This window comes from Hyla sarda, chromosome 2 (genome assembly GCF_029499605.1).
Source record: "Hyla sarda isolate aHylSar1 chromosome 2, aHylSar1.hap1, whole genome shotgun sequence".
Taxonomy (NCBI): domain Eukaryota; kingdom Metazoa; phylum Chordata; class Amphibia; order Anura; family Hylidae; genus Hyla; species Hyla sarda.
Window position 1 is genome coordinate 44,959,332 of NC_079190.1, and position 13,978 is coordinate 44,973,309.

The window sequence follows — 13,978 nt, forward strand, 5'->3', positions numbered from 1 at the left end:
GGGGGTTTGTTGTATGGGGATGTGATTTTGCAGGCGGAGGGGGTGAGTTGTTTTTTACGCAGGTCCAAAACTGATCTGAGAGGTCGGGGTTGTTGGGTGGTTCTAGGTGAGTTGCCAGGGTCCTTGGTGTGCCCGGTGCGATGCGTGCGGGCGTTTCTGTCAGTGAGGCCGGATGGTATGGGATCTTTTTTAGTGCATAGGGATGGGTCATCTCTCTCGCGCTTTCAATTTGTGTCTGTTTTCCGTAGATGTTTGAAGGCACGGGGGCTAGAGCCTGGGGATTACAGTTCTCATTCATTTAGGATAGAGGCCGCCACTGAGGCGGCCCGGTGGGGGATGGGTGAGGAAGTGATTCGGCGGATTGGGCGATGGGAGTCTGCTCGTTTTCGTCTGTATGTTCGTCCCCATCTGTTATGATTATGTTACGTGGGTTATTCTGCTTGCTATGTTTTCTTGTTTGTGTTTTTCAGGTCGTGATCCGTGCTTGGTGTGGATTTTTGGGCACTCCTATGTTCGGAGGGGGCGATCCGGGCTGCGGTGAGACGGGACGGGAGGCAGCTGGGTTTTTCGAGGGACCTGGCGGTGTTGCGGTGGATTGGAATTGGTGGCATGCTGTGGTGCGGGGTGCTCCCTGAGGTACAGTTCAACGCTTCTTTGGACCGCCACCCGGACATCTTGGTGGTGCATGCTGGGGGCAATGATTTGGGCCTTCGATCGTCACGGGAGTTAATTAGAGACATTAAGCTTGACATTCTGAGGCTAAAATCAACCTTTCCAGGTTTGTTGTTCGTTTGGTCTGACATGGTGACTCGGCGGGTGTGGCGGCACGCCAGGTCGGTGGATCGCTTGAATAAGGCTCGGGTCAAGCTCAACAAAGAGGTGGGTCGTTTTGTTCGTAGGAATGGGGGGATAGTGGTGAGGCACACTGATCTGGAGGGGGAGCCTTGGGAATTCTTGGATCCTGATGGTATTCATTTAAATGACATTGGAATGGATTTGTGGGCGTTGGCCTTGCAAGGGGGTATTGAGCTGGCGTTGCGTGTGTGGCGGGATGAAGGTCAGTGAGGTGTCACTGTCTTTCATCTGTGGCATGTGAAAGGGTCCCGGGGGAGTTAATAGTTTGAAAGATAAATGTTTGAGATGGTTCAATTGGGCCTCCTGGTGGTGGTTCTGGGCCTCAGGAGTTCGAGGGATTGTGCGGAAGGTTACCGGGGTGCCCCGGGGCCAGGGGCTCGCGGCCAGGGGTAAGAAGCGTGTTGCACAAATCCGGTTGGGGGAGGGGAGTGCCCTCCAGTTTGGTTATGTTTATATGTAAATATTCAAATGTTATTTATTGGTTTGTTAAATAAATGGGCCACACGGCCCAATTTTCCCACAGCAGGTGTCAGTGTCTTTTCTATTGGGAGAAGGGGTTGTTACGTGGTTAAGAGTGGGTTAGAGAGGAAGGGATGTATCTAAAATCCCATCCAGTCATGGGAGCAAACGGAGCGGGGGAACCCCTGGCGTAGTGGCGTCTTGACGGGGGTTTTAGTGGCCCTTCCAGATGTTAGTAAGGGTTAATGGGGTTAGAGGTATATTTCAAGAGAATGGGGGTTAAAGGGTTAAATGGCTGCTGCTCCTTTAAGGGACAGTAGCAGGTGGCTCGATAGTGGGGTGAAAGAGAGGTCATCTGGAGGGGAGGGGGAGGAGTGTATATAGGGGGGTGCCCCAGGGGGGGAGGGTACTCACCAGTCGGCGTGTAGAAGCGAGAAGAAGGTCCCGCCCGCCCGCCCTTTTTTAAACGCTTGGTGGGTGGGATTCTGATAAGGGGGAGGCATGTGAAAGGGTCCCGGGGGAGTTAATAGTTTGAAAGATAAATGTTTGAGATGGTTCAATTGGGCCTCCTGGTGGTGGTTCTGGGCCTCAGGAGTTCGAGGGATTGTGCGGAAGGTTACCGGGGTGCCCCGGGGCCAGGGGCTCGCGGCCAGGGGTAAGAAGCGTGTTGCACAAATCCGGTTGGGGGAGGGGAGTGCCCTCCAGTTTGGTTATGTTTATATGTAAATATTCAAATGTTATTTATTGGTTTGTTAAATAAATGGGCCACACGGCCCAATTTTCCCACAGCAGGTGTCAGTGTCTTTTCTATTGGGAGAAGGGGTTGTTACGTGGTTAAGAGTGGGTTAGAGAGGAAGGGATGTATCTAAAATCCCATCCAGTCATGTTTTTGCACATGTACATCAGCACCATCTTGTGGTTAGCTAAAGATTTGTGATTGATTTTAGGAAAAGTCACAAATCAGTGTCTGTTCTCCTGACATTGGTTTCTTAACCCCTTAAGGACTGAGCTCTTTTTCGCAATTCTGACCACCGTCAATTTAGGAATTAATAACACGAAAACACTTTTACCAAATATTCTGATTCTAAGATAGTTTTTTCGTGACATATTCTTCTTTATTTTGGTGGTAAATTTTTGGCGTTAATTGCATCCTTTTTAGATGAAAAATCCCAACATTTCATGAAAATTTTGAAAATTTTGCATTTTTCTAACTTTGAAGCTCTCTACTTGTAAGGAAAATGGATATTCCAAATAAATTTTATTTTTCTTCACAAATACAATATGTCCACTTTATGTTGGCATCATAAAATGGACATACTTTTGCTTTTTGAAAAAAATAGAGGGCTTCAAAGTAGAGCACCAATTTTCAAAAATGTCATGAAAATTGCTAAATTTGAAGGGGCAGATGTTACAGAACTACAACTCCCAGCATGCCTGGGCAGTCGAGGCATGCTGAGAGTTGTAGTTTGGCAACATCTGGAGGGCTACTGTTTGGGCACCACTGTAACAGTGGTCTCCAAACTGTGACCCTCCAGATGTTGCAAAACTACAACTCCCAGCATGCCCGGAGTTGCAGTTTGGCCCCCCTAGTGGTTGCCACAGTAAAGATCGATTTACTTTCACTTTCAATCCCCCCCCCCCCCCCCACTGTCGATTCCCTACCTGATCAGGATCCAGCAGTCTCCAGCGAAGATCCCGGGTCCCCAGGCATCTTCTCCTGCAGGTACGGCCTCCATCTTCTTCCCAGAGCCCCTCGACATCCAGGGGTGGGCAGAATGGGGGGGTTGCCATGGCAACCCCCTGTCCTGCGCTGCCATTGGTCTGAACTCCGTTCTGACTAATGCCAGGGGATACGAGGAGATCGCAACTTTGCGACCTCACTCCTATCCTTTAGGCTGATCGGGGCTTTTGTTGACAACTCCGATCAGCCCTATTTTCCGGGTGATCGGGTCACCAGAGACCCGATCAGCCCGGAATTGGAGAAAATCGCATGTCTGAATTGACATGCGATTTTCTCCGATCACCGATGAAAGGTTCTCTATAATCTACTCAGTACCCCTGGTACTGGTTCTCTGTCTTTTCTGTACCCCTGGTACTAGGTCCAATTTGGCTTAAGGCTTGTACTGGCCAGGAGAGCGTCTTATCAGGTGTGGAAAAAATACATGCACACAAGATGCCGTCTAAGTACGCTCTGTTTTACTATTTGCCAACGTTCATATATATATACCATGTTGCTTAATAGTTACAAGTCAGCAGAACACAAGAACAGGATGTACGTGCACAACAGTTAGGAATCAGCAGTTGAGAAAACGAGAAGTACGGTACGAGCCTTGCGGTTACAAACGGCAGAATTAAGATACATCATACAAGATTACAGAATTATGATACACATCATACAAGATTACAGAATTATGATACACATCATACAAGATTACAGATCTGTATTATTCTATCAAGACTCTTGTACCCTTCAATCCCCTCTTAAAACCAGTTGTCACTTTAGACAACTTGGTTTTTCTTGTATTCTATTTTCTTTTGAAAAGTCTTTATGTAGGCAGTATAGCCTTCTGCTGAGTGACGGTGAAGTAGAGGGACTTGGGTGTCTGATGAGGTGGAGAGGAGGATTTTAGGATCTGCAGCAGGTCTTGGCTTGCAGCGTTTCATACATAAGAAAATAAGTTTTATTGATACATATACTATAAGGGCAATGACAGTAATGTGTATTATGAGCTGCAGAACGCCCCCTATCCATCCTCCTACGCCCTTGAGCCAGGTAGCGGAATTCAATATTGAAAAGGTATCCCCCCACCACTTATCCCTGTTGATTTCATTGTCTTTGGCATATTTGTCCCTCAATTTTTGTATGTTCTCAAGCTGGTGGTGCATCTGAATTGTTCCTGAAGTGTCTATGTAATGGCAACAAGTAGGACCTATGATTTGACACATCCCTCCTTGAGCTGCTGTGAGATAGTCCAAGACTATTGCGTGTTGGTTAGTCACTATCATCAGTTGATTTTGCACGGACACAGAGGTATTAGTAATTTCTAAAATGTCATATATTTGGTCGTCGAGGTAGTTAGTGGCTTCGACTAACTTATCCCATATTTGCATCACCATTGGATATATAAAAATGGTGCTAAAAAGCTTGTTGGTTATTCCCATTTGTACAACATGTGGCCTACCGTTTTCCCTTTCTTTGTTATCTGCTGCTCTTCGGTATAACATATGTTTAGGAGCTGCTCTCATGTCAATGTCGTCGTTGGATATGACAAAGGTGGAGGGGGTAAGTCTAGCTAGGGTGCATGTGCCTTTGACCCCTACCGGCAACCACTTGTAGGCTTCCCTACCACATACCCAATAGATGTCTCGTGGGAGCTCCCAGAAAGAGGAATGTTGATTGATAAGTTTATTAACTATGTCAATGAGTCTAGAGGCATTTGTTAAGTAACACCAGGAAGGTATCTGCCCTAATCTACCGCAGTAGCCCACATCTGGGTTATTCCATGTTGGTTCAGTAAGTTGGTATTCTGACGTGTCATTGCATGGTTGGTGTCCTGTTATATTATAGCAGTCTACGTCTTGAGTAGCCTGAGTAAAGAGGGTGTTATTTGGCCATTTTGGGTCATGTAAGTACCTTTCTATCTGGCTGGGCTTAAGAAGATCAGTACTTGCGGATGTCCTGTTAAAACTAACTTTCATTCCTTCTGTGGGGATTGCTCCTAGGTCTAGTATATGTGTGACCACTCGAGTTACCCAGGAACCCCCCTTGAAAGCCAACACTTGTTGTGGTCCTAGGCCTGGGCTGCTTAAGTTTCCCTGCCACCATGGCTGCCCCACCCATCCTACTATAGGAATACCCACTGAGGTGTTTCAGTTCTTTGCATATGGTGTCTCGTTGTCAGCAAGCATGTCAAAACAGTCTCCCTGAAATAATTCATATGAGGGCACAGGGATAGCAAAGTAGGGCATGCTTTGGGCAGACACAGGGGCATGGGTGCATATCCAACAATCCTTTGCAGTGAGGTTTTGTGCTAACATTATATGGTGTTTCAGGAACTTATCGTTTGGGTGTCTCTCTTATTCATTCTGTAGAGTCACCGTGGGGTGAATCAAAGTCAATAAAGTCATTAATGCAAACATCAGGAGACTTAGTTTCTTCAACCATCTGCCAGAACAAGGCCAGAGCATCAGCGGGTACATCTTTCGGTAGGCTTTCAAGGTCAGGGCTGTCTGCCCCCGTTATTACCTCCTTTGGGTGATGTTGGACGAGTTTGATCCGAGAGGCGTGGATCCAAGAAGGGCTGTCTTCCGTGAGAACCGCCGTCCTCTTCACGGCAACAACTGTGGTTGGGGGTCCAAAGGTGAAGTCTCCGGGCTTCTTTCCTTTCGACAGAGTCTTAACCAGGACAGTGTCGCCTTCCTGGAACTGGTGTGTTGGTTCCTGTGGGAGAGAAGGAGAATTACAGACAACATTTTGTTCTACTTTATCAAGGGTTTGGATGAGGTCTGTGACATATTGTTCCCTTATCTGGTTGAGGTCCCCTTCTTCTGTTATAAGTGGTTGTTGGGCCCATGGAGTCGGGAAAGGCCTACCCATGAGAATCTCAAAAAGGGGAGAGTTTTAAAGTCTTATGGAGGGTCATTCTAATTTCTGAGAGTATGATGGGAAGGACTGGTTTCCACTTCTCAAAGGTGCTCCCTTTGGCCTACTCCGTGGAAATGAGCAATAAAACTGTGGCACTGTGTTGGGGTATGCATGGTGTCCCCTCTTTGCAGATCAATCCTGTTACAGGATTTTTCTGCAATACCGGATAACACCAATCATATTCCTCTTGTTCGGGAACAGAGGACTGGAGAGAGAAGAGTTTTTTTTATTTATTTTTTCGAGTGAAGGAGGTGTAAGAACTGGTAACATCAGTGAGACAGGTTGTTGTGTAGCAGCCAGTTTGGTGGTTTGGTCTGCTAGAGCATTGCCCTTTGAAATGTGATCAGTCCCACATGTGTGTCCTGCAGTGAATGATGACTAATTGTGATGGTAGGGATGTCCGACATCACATCATCATGAATTTTCAGGCCAACTATTGCGCAGGGCCAGATGTAGGGGAGGCATACACCATTTTTAAGTATGGATTACTGAGGAGAATTGCCTCATATCCAGAGAGCCATTGTGTTTACATGTGTTTGTGTATGTAGGCCCTTAAGGAGAGGGATAACATCATGAGAAGTGTGCAAGGTAGTGTCATGTCCTAAAGTAAGGGTGGTAGCTTGTTCAACAATCATAGCACAGGCAGCAAGAGCTCGCAGACATGCCGGCATTCCCTGTACAGAGACGGGCATCACCTTTGAGAAAAAGGGCACAAGGACATAGTTTACCTCCATGAAACTGTATCAGCACACCCGCCATGGTTTTACAATTGTCTCATGCATACATGTGGAAAGGCAAATTGTAATCTGGGAGGCCTAGCCCTGGACTTGTCATTAAAAGCTTTGTACATTTATGAGGACCATTTGATTAGATCGGGTTTGCCTGATAGGGTAGCATCTCTATGAGCAATCGGGAATCCACTGTCTGCAGTAGTTTATCATACCCAAGAAAGATAGCATTTCCTTCTGGGCGTGCGGGGTGACCAGGCCCGCTACAGACTGAACTCTAGACTTGCTCAACTCCCTTTTCCCTTTTGGCAGAACAAAACCCAGATATTCAACCTGTTCACAACACCATCCTCAAGGCAGGCCTCCTCAGAGAAACTACACATTAACAAATCATCAACATTTTGGAGGAGAACAGAACCCTGGGGGGTGTGCCATGATTGTAAAAAGGCTTGGAGGACAATGCTGAACACAACTGGTGAATCAGCATACCCCTGGGGCATTGCACACCAGGTTAACTGTAGTCCCTCAAAGGAAAAAGCAAAAAGGAGTCTGGTCTCTTCGTCCACTGGGATCGAGAAGAAAGCATTCTTCAGATCGAGGACAGAAAAATGAGTTGCCTGTGCTGGGATTGATGACAACAGTTGAGTGACATCAGGAACTATAGGGGCAATAGGCACAATTAGTCTGTTGATGGCTCTCAGGTCTTGTACAAAACAGACAGTACCATTGGGTTTGGAGACAGTATGTTCTAAAACTCAAGTTTGTAGGAAATGTTTGATTATAGGGCGGATACCTTTTGATTTGTTTCCTGTGACAAGGGGTGCTGTTTATGGTAGACCGGGAGAATGTCTGGTTTGAGTCTTGCCTTGTATGATGTACTGTCAATGTGTCCCACATCATGGTCTCCATGTGATCAGACAATGGGGTCTACCTCAGGTGGGACTTGGGTCGGGGACATAACAGGATAATGTTAGTACCCTGCAGGTGTGACTATGGGTGCGAGGTCAGACGTGACATGTAACCTGGACGGGGATGCAGTGATATGTAATTTGAGTTTACATATGAGGTCTCTTCTCAGGAGGTTTACAGGGCATTCAGGTATGATGCGAAAGGAAGGGAAGGTTAAATGGTCACCCTCGGGGCATTGTGTATACAGGTGCTATGAACATACTCAATTTCAAACAGTAGACATATATATACGCATATATATATATGCACATACATATATATCCCCTGAAAAACAAAATTACACCAGATCCGAAGAAGAAGAAGAAGCTGTCATGCTCCCTGTAAACCCCGCCTTACTCCTCCCAAACCTCTATGTCACCAGTCACCACCCCTTTGAGTCTGACTTCTTGTCTTTCCCTAATTCTGGTCAGTCACCATGAAACGTCTATTATCACATGTGTTACTGACAGTGTTACTTAACATCAAGAGACATACAAGAAACATAACATGTAACAATACCGACATTTACAAATACTTAACGTACAACACACAGGGCCCACATTCTCACCAAAGATATAAAAATAAAAGTGTACACAGCTTTCTCAAAAATTTGAAAAATAATTATCTCCAATGCGCATTGTTTATAATCCAGTAAACCATTAGCTTGATTTTAAATGCCTAAAGTAATATTTATCAATTAAATAGTGATCACTTTTTATATTTATTTTATCTTCTTGGCCAAATTTCTTCTCTTATTACTCCTGTAATATAATCAGACAATTAATCGCATTTCCTGATACATTTCATTTTTTTTCATCAACCCTGTGTTACTGTAAAGGCAAGAAATTAATGAAATATCATCAAATAGTTCAATTTAATACCACGTGAATATATTTTTCTTTTAACACCATTTTCATTACAACACAACAGCTTCACAGGGAAAACATGCACTGGTCATTTTCTATACACTCCTGATTCTATACACCTCACACATATATAACATACTTTATATCATAAGAACCATCCTATAAACGCCATCATATGACCACATACACAGGGCTTTCCAAGCGATTTACCACATCACTCCATTCCATAGCATTGAACAGTCATCTTCACTTCATTTATTCCAGCAGGTTCAGCTCTGCTCATCCTACATTCCTCACACTGCTTCACATGCTTTCTCCTTCACAAATCACCTGCTTTTCCACCAAAACTTTGAGTCTCTATTTCTGACAACAATCTCTAATCCTATTAAACAATTTACACAGCCCTGCATCATAACGCCAACATGCTGTGAACCTTTTCCAAAAATCCAGTAACAGTTTCACCTAGTTTTTTTTGTTTGCATGCCACAGCAATGGGCAGTGATGATTTTTGTTTGAAAACTTGGTTAAGTTCCTCTTCTAATTCTCTCCATATACGCTCTCTACCCTTCTCGAGATTACAAATGTAGTTGTTAGAGTGGGGGTCAGGGGGTATGTATCATTGGCCCCCTCCCTTGGGAATGGGCTGGAGTCCTTCATGAATTCTGACCAACCAACTATATCATCTACCCACGGATTCACTAAATCCCATCCTGTAGGGCTAACTCGGGCCACATAAGCCTTACATGTTTCACAGGGAAGGGGAGGAGGATAGGACTTAGATGATTTGGAACCCATGTTCCGTAATTGGTGCAAAGCCTCAATCTCTGGATTTGGCTGTACTGAACTCTGAGGGTTCCGACAATTCCTCTCAACAGATTAGGGATTCTCTGATTAAATTGCACCAATCACTGAGCATGCACGGTATCTCTGAACAAACTGTCACTTGCTTTCACCACATCCCGGGTCAACAAGTTTCCTCTAGCCGGGAGGGTGGGGCGTCTTACAGATGTTTTGAGAACCAGCAGATTATTACTTATTAATATTATCAGTATTAATATTATAACAGTTATATGCACCTTACTCTAGACATTAAAGCAATGTTAGTATACTCACGTGTCTTCTTAAGCGTAAGGGGAAAAAAAAGGGAAGTTACAAGTAAAACACTAAACAGAACTAAACAGAAATACAAGAAGTTTTTGTAAGCGTTAAGCCAAATTGAAACATGACAACCACCCTGGATCAAATTACTCTTAGTTCCTCATTTCCCCTGTTCCCTGAACAGAAGTCAAATACTGTAATACTGTGTCCCAGACACGATATGAAAGTAACTCTTTTACTTACTGGAATCAAGACGTGGCCAGTGCCCCCCGGATCGACAATACCACACAAGGATATGGTTCTTACCGGTCCGGAGGATGACCCTCTCGATCCCGGACGAGCCCCCAGCTGAAAGGTTCTCTATAATCTACTCAGTACCCCTGGTACTGGTTCTCTGTCTTTTCTGTACCCCTGGTACTAGGTCCAATTTGGCTTAAGGCTTGTACTGGCCAGGAGAGCGTCTTATCAGGTGTGGAAAAAATACATGCACACAAGATGCCGTCTAAGTACGCTCTGTTTTACTATTTGCCAACGTTCATATATATATACCATGTTGCTTAATAGTTACAAGTCAGCAGAACACAAGAACAGGATGTACGTGCACAACAGTTAGGAATCAGCAGTTGAGAAAACGAGAAGTACGGTACGAGCCTTGCGGTTACAAACGGCAGAATTAAGATACATCATACAAGATTACAGAATTATGATACACATCATACAAGATTACAGAATTATGATACACATCATACAAGATTACAGATCTGTATTATTCTATCAAGACTCTTGTACCCTTCAACCGACATGGGGGGTCTCAGGACCCCCCTGGGCGATGTGCCAGGGTGCCTGCTGAATGATTTCAGCAGGCATCCGGCTCTGGTCCCCAACCGGCTAGCGGTGGGGATCGGATTTCCCACGGGCGTATGGATACGCCCTCGGTCTTTAAGGACTCGGAGTGCAGGGCGTATCCATACGCCCTGTGTCCTGAAGAGGTTAAAGGGGTACTCCAGAGGAAAATAATTTTCTCAGAGGCAGGATGAAGTGCTTTTGCACAAAATCAACCGGTTAATCGCCTCTTGAGCTTCCCGCACTTACCTCTGCCCCATGGACGGACTTCAAGCCTGTTAGCAGCTAGCGTCTAGACCGTGAGTTGCCGGACCCCTTTTCTTCGTTATTATTATTGTTTCGTTTGCATACCTCAGTCCTGGCACCACCGTCACGCAGGATATTCAGTATGGACTACCACTATAGTTTGCTATTCGTGGGACCTCTATAATAGATATTTTGCATTTCCTATACCGTTAGGTGCCACTGCCACTATCTTTTTCTACTTTACATAAGATTTGTAAATTACTTCTATTTAAAAATCTTAATCCTTCCAGTACTTATTAGCTGCTGTATGCGAAACAGGAAGTTCTTTTCGTTTTGAATTTCTTTTCTGTCTGACCACAGTGCTCTCTGCTGACACCTCTGTCCATGTCAGGAACTGTCCAGAGCAGGAGCAAATCCCCATAGCAAACCTCTCTTGCTCTGGACAGTTCCTGACATGGACAGAGGTGTCAGCAGAGAGCACTGTGGTCAGACAGAAAAGAACTCCAGAAATAAATACAACTTCCTCTGGAGCATAAAGCAGCTGATAAGTACTGGAAGGATTGAGATTTTTAAATAGAAGTAATTTACAAATCTTATAAACTAAATGGAGAGGCTCCTGTCTATCTGACAATCACCAAGGACCCGAGCAACCCAACACACACCTATACCCACGGTGTATAAAAATAGGATCAATATGGAAAAAATAAATGGGGCTCAAGGGTCAAAGATATCTGGTTTAAGTTGATTGGTATTTATTAATATAAAATACAAAAAGAACTAAATAGGGATGTACAGGGGCCTTGTACCTCCCTAATTAATTAAATAATAAAAAATGAAATATGATAATCTCAATATAAAAACTAGAAATAACTATAAAATTAATAACAACTATAAAATGCAATTTGAGCCTGTATATCAATATATAGATCTTCTGATCTTGAGGAACAGCACAGTATAAAAGTTCATTCAACAACTCTTGTTTCCAGAAATCTTCAATAAAAAAGATAAAATGTATCCGCTACAAATAATCAATTGATGCGGTAGTGCTGTATCCATCCAAACCTTGGCAACTAGATCTCACCGACACAGTGATACAATGTGGCACTTTGTGAGCAGTGAACAGTCACTCAGAGTCACTCTTTAAGCATTTCTGCGTATATCATACATCATAGAAGCCAGTTTGCAATATTTTTCATATAATGCTCACCACTCCGAGATATCACGGATCTCCCTTCAGTATAATTCTGGGGGCCGGCTGTATGACGTCTTGTGGCCGGTGCCTTGCCTCTGTCAGGGATCGTGCTGCTGGAGTCTCGGCCAACTCCTATAATCGCGGCACTTGGTGGTGGGCACCGTTTGGGGGACTGCAGCGCTGTCAAGCGGAGCCCCTTGGTCTGACCAACTTGGAATGATGGTGGTCTGGAGACCTCAAGTCTTTGTTGCAGATGGCCCGATTGGCTTCTCGCTAGTGGTTGTTGCATGCGATAGGCAGAGTGAGTAAATCGGCGGCGTTCCTCGTGCAAAGGTCGCGCGCTCGGAAGATGGTTCACTGTGATGGATGCCTTAGATCTGGCAAATGATTGTTATTCTCTCAGAAGAATGTTCTTTAATGACAGGCTCAATATCGCAATGTCTAAATCGCTGGACGCGTTTCAAAACCTTCCTCGGTTTTTTCTTCAGCAGCTGAAGAAAAAACCGAGGAAGGTTTTGAAACGCGTCCAGCGATTTAGACATTGCGATATTGAGCCTGTCATTAAAGAACATTCTTCTGAGAGAATAACAATCATTTGCCAGATCTAAGGCATCCATCACAGTGAACCATCTTCCGAGCGCGCGACCTTTGCACGAGGAACGCCGCCGATTTACTCACTCTGCCTATCGCATGCAACAACCACTAGCGAGAAGCCAATCGGGCCATCTGCAACAAAGACTTGAGGTCTCCAGACCACCATCATTCCAAGTTGGTCAGACCAAGGGGCTCCGCTTGACAGCGCTGTAGTCCCCCAAACGGTGCCCACCACCAAGTGCCGCGATTATAGGAGTTGGCCGAGACTCCAGCAGCACGATCCCTGACAGAGGCAAGGCACCGGCCACAAGACGTCATACAGCCGGCCCCCAGAATTATACTGAAGGGAGATCCGTGATATCTCGGAGTGGTGAGCATTATATGAAAAATATTGCAAACTGGCTTCTATGATGTATGATATACGCAGAAATGCTTAAAGAGTGACTCTGAGTGACTGTTCACTGCTCACAAAGTGCCACATTGTATCACTGTGTCGGTGAGATCTAGTTGCCAAGGTTTGGATGGATACAGCACTACCGCATCAATTGATTATTTGTAGCGGATACATTTTATCTTTTTTATTGAAGATTTCTGGAAACAAGAGTTGTTGAATGAACTTTTATACTGTGCTGTTCCTCAAGATCAGAAGATCTATATATTGATATACAGGCTCAAATTGCATTTTATAGTTGTTATTAATTTTATAGTTATTTCTAGTTTTTATATTGAGATTATCATATTTCATTTTTTATTATTTAATTAATTAGGGAGGTACAAGGGCCCTGTACATCCCTATTTAGTTCTTTTTGTATTTTATATTAATAAATACCAATCAACTTAAACCAGATATCTTTGACCCTTGAGCCCCATTTATTTTTTCCATATTAATTTACAAATCTGTTTAACTTTCTGGCACCAGTTGATTAAAAAAAAAATTCCACCGGAGTACCCCTTTAATACATTAGGTAATTTCCATGTTTTTTTTTTTTAACTATACAGTTAAAGTGTTGTTATCTTATAAGGGTAAAGCCCTATGAGATGTTGACAGATATATAGACTGATATAAGATGGCTAGTAAAATATGAAAAGATAGATTTGTGATAGATAAAACAACAGAGTAAGATAGATAGATAAATATTAGATAGATATAAGATAGATAGATAGATAGATAGATAGATATGAGAGAGATAGAGAGATAGATAGATATGGGATAGATAGATATAAGATAGATAGATAGATAGATAGATAGATATGAGATAGATAGAGAGATAGATAGATATGGGATAGATAGATATAAGATAGATAGATATGAGATAGATGGAGAGATAGATAGATACGAGATAGATAGAAAGATATGAGATAGATAGATATGAGATAGATAGATAGATAGATAGATAGATATGAGATAGATAGATAGATAGATAGATATGAGATAGATAGATATGAGATAGATAGATATGAGATAGATAGATATGAGATAGATAGATAGATAGATGGATATGAG

General features: G+C 43.8%; 1 long non-coding RNA gene across 1 annotated transcript in view; it reads right to left on the bottom strand.

Annotated features, from left to right (window-relative positions):
• The window catches only part of LOC130358429 (uncharacterized), a 117,073-nt gene extending 114,082 nt beyond the window's left edge, over positions 1–2,991 (bottom strand). The window contains exon 1 of the long non-coding RNA XR_008889520.1: positions 2,977–2,991. This is a non-coding gene — a long non-coding RNA (uncharacterized LOC130358429). The remainder of the gene's footprint in view (positions 1–2,976) is intronic.
• Between the last annotated feature and the right edge of the window lie 10,987 nt (positions 2,992–13,978).